The sequence below is a fragment of the Helianthus annuus genome, chromosome 3, assembly GCF_002127325.2.
Source record: "Helianthus annuus cultivar XRQ/B chromosome 3, HanXRQr2.0-SUNRISE, whole genome shotgun sequence".
Classification (NCBI taxonomy): domain Eukaryota; kingdom Viridiplantae; phylum Streptophyta; class Magnoliopsida; order Asterales; family Asteraceae; genus Helianthus; species Helianthus annuus.
The window spans coordinates 2,098,356-2,109,990 of record NC_035435.2 but is presented as its reverse complement, the minus strand read 5'-3'; the positions used below and the strand labels follow the sequence as shown (position 1 = coordinate 2,109,990).

Genomic DNA, 11,635 nt, shown 5'->3' with positions numbered 1-11,635 from the left:
CGAACCGGGTCAAAACATAAAATGGTCGGATCAAACAAGCTTAGATCAGTTATAATACTTATTATTAAGTTACATGAGTGATAAAACAGGTTACATGCCATCTACATTACTGATTATGCATAAAATCGAAAGTTAGCATTCTGTTGACTTTTTCTAAGCAACTTTGACCCGACATTTGGACTAGTTAGAGTGGGAATCAGGGGGTGCCCTTTTAAGGGTTTAATGCCCACATGATTACCAACATATAACTACCTTTGATTCAGCTAATCACCGGACCTTTAGTGATTAATCGTTAAGTCAATCGCTAATTATGACGGATTGACTTTTAAGCTATATCTAAGCAAAAACTAAACTAAGAAGGGTGGAGCACACTTACAAGAGTCCTATGCATGACCAGGGATGAGTAGTGAAGACACTTGAGCTCCAGAAATGATCAGAAGTGAAGAATGAAGGTGTGGTGAACATTGGTGCACTAAGTGGCCTTTATATAGTGAATTTGGATGCATTGGATCATTACAACTAAGGCTACAAGGGTTCCCTGATCATCAACATGTGTCCCTGAGTGCTAGGGGTCGTTTAGGGGGCGCCCATGCCCTTACAATCATGTCTAGAGTCGGTTAAAACACTAAACAGTGCTTTTGTCCGCATTTTCTGTATCTGGGAAGCTGATGCGGCCCGCGTAAAAGTCCTCTTAACTTTTACGCGACCCGCCTGAATCTTTCTGACACGCCCATATCTTCTACTGTCCACGCGGTCTGCGTAAGACCCTTTACATCTTTCACGCGGCCCGCCTGAGACCTAAAAGTAAGATTTTCAAATCTTTTTAATTATTACTGCTGGCCTTTGGATTTACGGAGGGGTAACTTTGCATTTTGGGCCTTCTTATTTACGTATAAGGGCTTCGTGACTTTTACCCGTGCTGTTAAGTCCTCGGTTAGTTTATTGCTTCCCGAAAAGTCCTACCTTTCAATGTTTGACGCTTTTAACCCTTCTTAACGAATTTGGTCGTAACCTTCTCATATTATAACGGAACGTGTTGAAATTTATATCGTGCATTCTAGTGAGCATATTTTATCGTTACAAAGCCTCGGGTATACCAAAGGGTCACTCAGAGGTTTAACTTAAACATGTTGACACCTTTGACCCCTGTAGTTTGTAATTCCTCACTTTCCTCCACATTTCGTTCCGTATGATCCATAATTCATTCGTTTGAAGGTACGAGCATCATGTAGGGTTACTGTAAAGTATATTTATCCCTTGTTGACGTTTTGAACCCTTGAATTCACATACTTTCTATGCTGGTCAACTTTAGTCCCTCTGTAGCATTTATTACCACGTGCAAACTTATGACACGTGTCAATACATTATAGGACGCAAATTTCGAGGTGTTACATCCTCACCCCCTTAAAAGAAATCTCGACCTCGAGATTTATTGAACAAATGAGGGTACTTTTCTTTCATCGTGGATTCTACTTCCCACGTGTACTCGGGACCTCTACGGGCATCCCATTTTACCTTTACAATCGGTATATACTTCCTTCGAAGCTTTTTGACCTGTCGATCCTCGATCGACACCGGTTTTTCAACAAACTTTAAGCTCTCATCGATGTGTACATCCGTATGCGGTATAACTAGCGATTCATCAGCGAAACACTTCTTTAGATTGCAGATGTGGAACACATTGTGGATACCACTGAGCTCTTCCGGTAAGTTTAACTTATAGGAAACCGATCCGACACGTTCGATTATCTCGAAGGGTCCAATGTATCTCGGGCTTAACTTGCCTTTCTTACCAAACCGCATCACTCCTTTCCATGGTGATACTTTAAGCAATACCTTGTCACCTACCTTGAAGTTAAAAGGTTTATGCTTCAAGTCTGCATAGCTTTTCTGCCTATCTCGGGCGGCTTTCAAACGATCACGGATTTGGAAAATCTTGTCCGTCATTTCAAAGACTATTTCTGGCCCTGACAGTTGGACATCTCCAACTTCCTCCCAACAAACGGGCGTTCTACACTTTCTACCATACAAGGCTTCAAAATGAGCAGCCTTAATGCTCGTATGGTAGCTATTGTTATATGAGAACTCAACCAATGGTAGGTGGTTATCCCAACTACCACCTAGATCTATCACACATGCACGAAGCATGTCTTCCAACGTCTGGATTGTACGCTCACTCTGTCCATCTGTCTGAGGGTGGTAAGCCGTACTGAAGTTTAAGCGCGTGCCCAAAGATTGTTGGAAACTTTTCCAAAAATGTGACGTGTATCTGGTATCTCTGTCAGAGATAATAGACACATGCACGCCATGTAGAGATACAATCTTATCTACGTACAACTGGGCTAACATGTCGGAGTTATAAGTCTCCTTAATGGGTAGGAAATGTGCTCACTTGGTCAACCTGTCGACTATCACCCATATTGTATCATTTCCTTTCCTTGTCTTTGGCAACTTGGTGACGAAATCCATCGTCACCATTTCCCACTTCCACTCGGGAAGTTCAGGCTGTTGCAGCAAGCCTGACGGCTTTTGATGTTCAGCTTTTACTTGCGCACAAGTCAAACACTTTGCCACATAGGTGGCTATAGACTTCTTCAAGCCTATCCACCAAAAGTATGCTTTCAAATCCTGGTACATCTTGTCAGCTCCAGGATGAACGGAGTATTTGGAACTGTGGGCTTCCTGGAGGATAACTTCCCGTAGTCCCCCATATACTGGAACCCATATTCGCCCATTTAACCTTAGAATTCCGTCCTTTCCATAGGATAACTGTTCCTTAGTCACCCCTAGCTTTTCATTAGGATAGTTAGCTTCTAGCACTGCTTCCTTTTGTGCAGCCAACAACCTTTCATTTAAACTGTTCTTTATCTCAATGCTCTTGGCATTGATTCTAATGGGTTTCACTCTTTCTTTTCTGCTCAAGGCATCTACGACTACGTTGGCCTTGCCTGGATGGTATCTTATTTCACAGTCATAATCGTTTAAAGTCTCCATCCATCGTCGTTGCCTCATGTTCAAATCCTTCTGATTGAACAGATGCTGGAGGCTCTTGTGATCGGAATAAATCACAAACTTGATACCATATAAGTAGTGTCTCTGACGGGTGGTCCATGGGACAACCCTTAAGTGTGTTAAAAGACGAGTGAATCCCTCATTTGATCATGTAATTGTCTTGAATTAGATAACTACGGTTGCTTGTGTTTCAGGTACATTTAGAGCTTAAAAGTATGGAAATAAAGCTTCGAATAGACACGACTAGATTGTAGATTGAAAGACGGAGAATAAATGAAAAAAATAAAATTTTGGAATTGAAGAATTAAGAAGATAACATGATAGAGGATGAAATTACGAGAACTTAGGCGAAAACGGTGAAGAAAACGGAGTTGAAACGAGAAAGTTATGAAGAAAACAAAAATTGATTGCTGAAGCCTACCGTAACTTACGGTGGTACCGTAATTTACGGTAGACTCTGACAAAAATTGATGCCGTAACTCAGTTTAACTCCACCGTAAACCATTTTAAGCCACCGTAACTTACGGTGGTACCGTAATTTACGGTGGAGGCCAGCGTGAAACTTGTAACTCCCTCATTTAAGGTTGTTTATGGTGCCTTTTCATCATCTAATCATTCCCATTCGTTTTGTAACTCCTAAGGGGCGAATTTGGGGTGTTCTAAGGTGTTCTTGAGTGATCTAAACATGAAGACTTTGTTTTTGATTCCAATGGACAAAGGTTCGATTGTGATGATGGTTCATAACACTATGAGCGGCTAGGTTTGCTTGGTGATCGTCTCGGATGTAAGGTTTTATTTGTGACAATTATGTTTGTTCTTTAATTTCTGGAATATTAGACTGTGCATGTGTTGTTAGTTTATTATGGTGTTTGATTGGTTGTTTGTAAATTGTTGATGTATGTTTGATCATAGTTCTAAACCATACGTTCTTGGTGCCGTTGGCAATCGAGATATCATGGGAGGGATTAGGGTTGGATATGTGTTGATTGGTCATCGGGTAACAACCTCGCGTTCTAGGAATCCGAGTACTTAGTTCCCTTTCATCACAAACAATTGATCTTACATGAGCCATGTCTATGTGGTTCTTTCCAGTTGAACATGAACGTTAGTTGTCCCTTAAAACCTGAAACTCGGGATGATCACTATCCTCTTATCTTGTTACAAAACTTAACCTTGATTTGTAATCGAATTTAGTTTAATTTAGTTAATTAAAACCAATCAACCCAAACATTGAAATTTATTTTTCTTTCAATTTAGTTTACTATAGTGAAGTTAGACATACATCGAGATAGCACATATTCCACAAACTCCCTATGTTCGATACCCACTTACCGCTAGCTATTTAGTTGTTATTGGGATTAAATTTGATTGTGACCACGACAGCACGTCAAATTTTGGCGCCGTTGCCGGGGAGTAGTGAGCAACGTGTGTCAGTTTGTTAGTTTTGCTTGTTATTTTCGGGTTTACGTTGGTTATGTTTAGTGTGCAGGTACTTCAGGTGTATGCATACTAGGGGCTCTCACAGGTCATCACCGCTATCGTTTGATCCGGAAATTGAAAGAACGCTAAGGCAAAACAGAATTTTAGTAAGAGAAAACAAAATCATTGGTTCACCCACTTCACCCATTACACCAAGAAACATCATGGCTGATTCTCAAATTCCACCTACAACGGGTCAAACGACCTCATCCTTTATACCTACTTCCACCCAACCATCACCAAACACCACATTACCTAATACCACCGTTGAATTCACACCAACCAACGTCACTCAACCAATCACCACTCAAGCTGAACCCGCCATTACCTACAGCCCATCTACCACAATCCCACCATTATCTCACTTCTTTCCCCCAACTACGGGTCAATCATCATCCAATTTCACAATTGCACCAAATTCAACTATTGTGCATACTACCTCATCCGTTAGACCACAATACCAATCGGGTTTTCAGTATTCGAACCTCCCATTTGGGCAAACTTCAGGAATTCAAGGAGATGGGTATGATGAAGGATTTGAAGAGTTTGAGGGTTATGATGAGGATGGGTATTTTTACGGGGGTTATGGTGATCAAGGAGAATTCGGATATGTTCAAAGTCAATCTCAAGGGATGGCAAGTGTTGGTGGAATGCCACAACAACTCATACCACAACACATTCGGCCAAGACCACAAGGGCCACCAATGCAACAACCTATCCCATTACAACAAGTCCGGCCACAAAATGTACAACCACAATTTCAAAGACCACCTCAACGCCCACCGATGCGACAACAACAGTTTCAACAACCAATCGCACCACAAGGGCAAGTACCAAGGCCAAATGGTCCTATCCCTCCAAGAGGTAGGTTTGGTGTACCAAGGAGACACCTTAGAGAAAATGTGAGGGGCATCGAAGCACATTTTCGGCCGGTAATCACTCAAAACCCTTCACCGGTAGTTATTCCTCACAATGATCAAGGGAGAACATTTGAAGTGAGGACTAACTCTTTGCAAAGTTTACCAAAATATAAGGGGTTGGCAACGGAGGAGCCTTACTTTCATTTAGAGGCTTATAACTCGATTTGCAACACTCTTGGGAGTCAAGGGTTTTCGGCCGACGATATTAAATTGGTATTGTTCCAATTTTCCTTGGAAGAGAAGGCGAAAAAATGGTTCTACACTTTACCTTTGGCATCCATATACACATGGGGAGAGATGCAACAAACTTTCTTGGATGAGTTTTACACCGCCCAAAAGACCAACGATGCACGAAAGGGGTTGAGAAGTTTCCAACAACAACATGGTGAAATGTTCCATGAGGCATTTGAACGGTTCAATATGATGATAAAGAATTGCCCTCACTATGGAATTGAATTGTGGGAGTTGATGAATGCCTTTCACGAGGGGTTGAGTGCCGAAGATGCACGTGATTTGATGTCCATTACCGGTAGGACTTTTGGTACAAATTATGAGAATGATGATTGGGAGTTCTTGGAGAGCATAGCAACTACATCAAAGAGGAAAGCTCAAGCATCAAGAAGAGCCTGACCGGCCATTGCCCGACCTCAAGTGCACGCCATAGATGATGGTAATGTTCAAACTACTAACCAAATTTATGATGTTTGTGCTTTGTGTAATGAAATAGGTCATGCGGCTGAAAATTGCCAAGGGATGTTGGAAGGGCAATACGAAGAAGTCCATGCGGTTCAAGGTCAAGGTCAAGGAGGAGGTGGTAGGAATTACAACAACATGAACTCTAATACCTACCACCCCGGGTTGAGGAACCACCCGAATTTTCGGTACGGGAACCCTTCAAATCAAGCTAACCCGAATTTTCAAGGTAGCCAAGGTAACTTTGGTTCACGCCAATCTTACAATAACCAAGGTGGATACCGAGGCGGAAACAACCAAGGCTATCAAAAGCAATATCAAATGGGTCAAGAACAAGGGGGGTCTTCGGGTGGAAACGAGATGATGGAGATGCTAAAGAGCATGCAAATGGAGATGCAAAAACAGAACCAACTCGATGAAGTTCGAATGCAAAAGGATGAGGTTCGTGACAAAAGCATCCAATCACTAACAACCCAAATGGGTCAATTAGCAACCGACGTGGCTGAATTGAAGAAAAGCAAGGGTCAACTTCCAAGCGACACTAAGGTAAACCCTTCACATGGTTCGTCATGAGGTAATGTTAATATTAATCATGTTAGTGTTTTAAGAAGTGGAAAAGAATTTAAAGCCAATTTGTCACCCGAATTGGTTGAGGGGGTAGTTGAGGATATCACGGGTAATGAAAGTGATGATGAAGTTTCACTGGTTAAACCAAAAGAAACAATTGTTAAAAAACCGGGTTTGGGTGAAAACAAAAAGAGCGAAAAAGTTGAGGGTGAACCGAGTCAAGTCCCGTTTCCATCGGCCTTACTTGACCCGGGAAAGAAAAATTTTATTGTGTCGAGAGGTCCTCAAAAAGAGGAAATGTGGGACATGTTTAAACAAGTGAAAATAAATCTCCCACTCCTCGATGCAATAAAACAAGTTCCCGCCTATGCAAAAATTTTAAAAGAATTATGTACACAAAAAAGGCAAAACAAGAAGAAAGTGCCTAAGCGGGTGGATTTAACCGGGCAAGTGAGTGCGGTTTTAAATGGGGAGCTTCCTCCTAAGCTCCAAGATCCGGGCACGCCATTGATTAATATACAAGTTGGTAATTTTCAAATGGCTAAGGCGTTGCTAGATCTTGGAGCCGGGGTTAGCATTTTACCGGGGGGCTTATATGACCAATATGACTTTGGTCCGTTAGCAAGGGTGGAGACAACGGTTGTTTTGGCCGATTTGTCTCATAAGCTACCTCGGGGTATGGTTCAAAATGTAATCGTAAAAATTGATGAGTTTTATTACCCGGTTGACTTTTTAGTCTTGGATTACTCATCGGCGGACCCTAGGCAACAACAAAATATAATTTTGGGTCGGCCATTTTTTAGCACCGCACATGCTATTATCGATTGTAGATTTGGTACAGTCAATATGGCTTTTGGAAATAGAAAAATGCGTTTGAATGTTTTTACTAACAATTCTAATGCTAATGGTGTTGATGAGTGTTTCATGGCAGATATAGTTGACGGATGCAACCCGCATGAGTATGAGGAGGATGGTTTGGATATTTGCCTGTGTGATTTTTCTGAACAGGTACATGCTTATGCACTCCGGGTTGAAGAAGAAAAGCAAGATGCAATGGCTTTGAAAGAGGGTAGACCACCATGGACTCATCAATTTGAAGGTCTACCGGCGGAGATCGATTCGGGTACTAAACCATCATTGGAGGAACCGCCGAAGTTGGAGCTTAAAGACTTGCCCAGCCATTTGAAGTATGTATTTTTAGGGGATAATGACACTTTACCGGTCATTATTGCCTCTAATTTGGAATTGGCACAAGAGCAAGCGTTGTTGGAGGTTTTGAAAGAGAACAAGGGAGCTATTGGATGGACGATTGCCGATCTCAAGGGAATTAGTCCATCCATTGTCATGCATAAGATCATTACAACTGAAGATGCAAAGCCGACACGAGAGGCTCAAAGGCGATTGAATCCGAACCTACGGGAGGTAGTTAAAAAAGAGGTAATTAAATGGTTGGATGCGGGAATTATTTATCCGATATCGGATAGTGCTTGGGTGAGTCCCACCCAAGTTGTGCCTAAGAAGGCCGGCATTCAAGTAGTCAAAGATGAAAGTGGTGAACAAATTGCCACCCGACCGGTTACCGGGTGGCGTGTGTGTATTGATTACCGGAAATTGAATGCCGCCACTTCTAAGTATCATTTCTCGCTACCATTCATTGATCAAATTATTGAAAAACTATCGGGTCAAAAATACTATTGTTTTTTAGATGGGTATTCGGGCTACAATCAAATCGCCATACACCCGGATGGCCAACACAAGACCACCTTCACTTGTCCATATGGCACTTTTGCCTTTAGGCGAATGCCATTTGGCTTGTGTAATGCTCCGGCAACTTTCCAACGATGTATGATGAGTATTTTCTCGGACATGGTTGGAGAGTCGCTCGAAGTATTCATGGATGACTTCTCCATTTTTGGCACTAGTTTTGATGCTTGTCTCAATGAATTACAAAAAGTGTTAAAAAGATGTGTTGAGAAAAACTTAGTGTTAAGTTGGGAGAAAAGTCATTTCATGGTGCAAGAGGGCATTGTGTTGGGTCATGTAATTTCTGAAAGGGGGATGGAGGTGGATAAGGCAAAAATACGGGTAATATCATCTTTGCCACCTCCGAAAAATGTTAAGGGTGTAAGGTCGTTCTTGGGACACGCAGGATTTTATAGACGTTTCATTAAGGGTTTTAGTGTTATCACCAAACCCTTATGCAACTTGTTATTAAAAGATGTCCCATTTGATTTTACTAACGAGTGTATGCAAGCTTTCACTATTTTGAAGGAACACTTGGTCAAGGCTCCTATTTTGCAACCACCAGATTGGTCAAAGCCGTTTGAGATAATGTGTGATGCGAGCGACACCACTATTGGTGCAGTTTTGGGTCAACGGGTTGACAAGAAACCGGTGGTTATTTACTATGCAAGCAAAACTTTATCCGAAGCGCAACTTAACTATACCACAACCGAGAAGGAACTACTAGCGGTGGTGTACGCTTTGGATAAGTTTCGCTCATATATTTGGGGAAGCAAGGTGTTGGTTTATTCGGATCATAGCGCAGTCCGGTATTTGATGGAGAAAAAGGACGCGAAGCCTCGTTTGATTCGGTGGGTATTATTGCTACAAGAGTTTGATTTAGAGATCCGAGACAAAAAGGGAAGTGAGAATGTAGTGGCGGATCACTTGTCTCGGATTCCGGTGGAAGGGATCGATGATGTGAGTGAAATTAATGAAAGTTTTCCCGACGAGCAACTTTTAGCCGTTTCTACTTTCGTTGCACTGTGGTATGCTCATTATGTCAACTATTTAGCCACGGGTGCCATCCCAAGTCATTGGACCAAAAAGCGTCGACAACAATTTATGGTTCAAGTGAAGCAATACATTTGGGATGAACCGGATCTCTTCAAGATTGGACCGGATCAAGTTATACGAAGGTGTGTGCCCAAAACAGAAGTGTTGGAAATTTTGATCCATGCCCATTCGTCCGCATGTGGGGGTCATTTTAGTGGGCACAAAACAGGCTATCGGGTTCTTTCATGTGGGTTTTATTGGCCCACCATTTTCAAGGATGCATGTGAATTCGCTAGAAATTGTATAAATTGTCAGAAAACGGGGAGTATATCGAAAAGGGATGAGATGCCATTACAACCAATCTTGGTTGTTGAGATATTTGATGTATGGGGTATCGATTTTATGGGTCCCTTCCCGAATTCGAATGGTGATGTGCGTTAGGTGTAATATATTTTTAGATGTTTATTTAAGCCCTTTTTACACTTTTAGCCAAGTTTTAAATTTATAAAACACGATATTCACTAACACTAAACACACATATGGGCAAGTGCACCCATCGTGGACGTAGTATAGTGTTGGTAAGATACCGAGGTCGTCCAAGGACACAAGAGCTTTTAATACCGGTTTATCCTCAACGTCTAATCAAATCAAAAAGTTAGAAAATTGTTTTAAACTAAGAAAAATAAAAACTAACTAAATGCTGAAAAAGAAAATAAAATAAAAACAGATAGACAAGATGAATCACTTGGATCCGACTCGTGTATTAGTATAACCTTTGATTATTTTCGCACTTTTGCACTTGTTTAAGAGATTATCTTAGTTATTGTAGTAGGCCCCTCTTTTGAAGGCGACGTTACCCTCAACCCAGTAGTTTGAGTCAGCAAGGATACAATCCTAAAGGGTCGGATTATTGAAAGATAATGAATTAAGTTATTAATGCAAATTATGGTAGGCCCCGCTTTTGGCGGTGACGTTACCCTCGGCTAAGTAGTCTGAGTCAGCAGGGATACAGTCCTAAATAGCCGGGTTATAGTATTAATAGTAGTTAGCTTATGAGGGGGTCAAAGAGTTTGGATCCCCGCCATCCAATACCTATGGGCATTGAAGGAGATCCTACTAAATTTGACCCAGGTCCCAAGCAGGACCTCTAAACGCTGAACAAGGGCAAGACCCTTACCAAACCGTTCCCTTAACCCCCGACCAGGTAGCCAACATACCTCCATATAGACCGTGGAGATATGAATGGTGAAAATCTTTTATTTTATATAGACAGTAAAATAATGCCAAGACACCACGGACAAACGATAAGGAAAGATCACCTTCAACATAAGTAACTAGTTATTAAAGTCATTAATACAAAACCAAATAAAAAGTGCAAAAGATTAAAAATAAAAAGTATTATACTAAACACTTGTCTTCACCAAGTGATGTAAGAGACTTAGGCAAACATGGCCTTGATTGTCAAGAACTCTTACGATCAATCTTGGATCCCGAGACGACTCACACACTCTACGATGGACAATGGATGATGGTGGTGGATGATGGTGTTATGGTGGTGATGGGTGGTGGATGAAGTGTGAGAGAGGTGGTGTGCCAAGGGATGAGAGAGAATGAAACCAAGCTCCTCTATTTATAGGCTGAACAGAACGCTGGACACGGCCCCGTGTCCGCTGGACACGGCCCCGTGCCCGTCTGACATTCTCTCTCTTCATTAATTGTAATTGCGAATTACAATTAATGCGCCTGCTGTACTTTCAACACGCCCCCGTGCCCGCTGGGCACGGCCCCGTGGTGAGCAATGGAAGCTTCTACTGATTTGTCTTTTCTGCTGCTTCCTGGGCACGCCCCCGTGTTCACTGGACACGGGGCGTGTTCAGACTTCTGTTCTCTTCTCTTTGTCTTGGGAGGTGCCGTTGAGGGTCCGGGCAATTTACTTTTGTTCCTTTTCTTGTATTTATGGTAGAATTAGTGGTCTTTTTGCTTCTTTTGTGATTTTGAGCTCATTTCATCCTGAAAATACAAAAGGAAGACAAAAACACTCTTTTTCCAACATTAGTACTTAAAAAGGGTTAGTTTTATGCCTTAATTGATGTGTTTTATATGTTGCATTTTACACACATCAAATGGCTTCCTATACATTTTGGTAGCGGTGGATTATGTCTCGAAGTGGATTGAAGCTATTGCAA

General features: G+C 41.8%; 1 non-coding gene across 1 annotated transcript; it reads right to left on the bottom strand.

Moving 5' to 3' along the window:
• Nucleotides 1–5,757: 5,757 nt before the first annotated feature.
• Nucleotides 5,758–5,863, bottom strand: LOC118490985. The gene has a single exon (XR_004890210.1). It is a non-coding gene; the product is annotated as a small nucleolar RNA R71 (small nucleolar RNA).
• Between the last annotated feature and the right edge of the window lie 5,772 nt (nucleotides 5,864–11,635).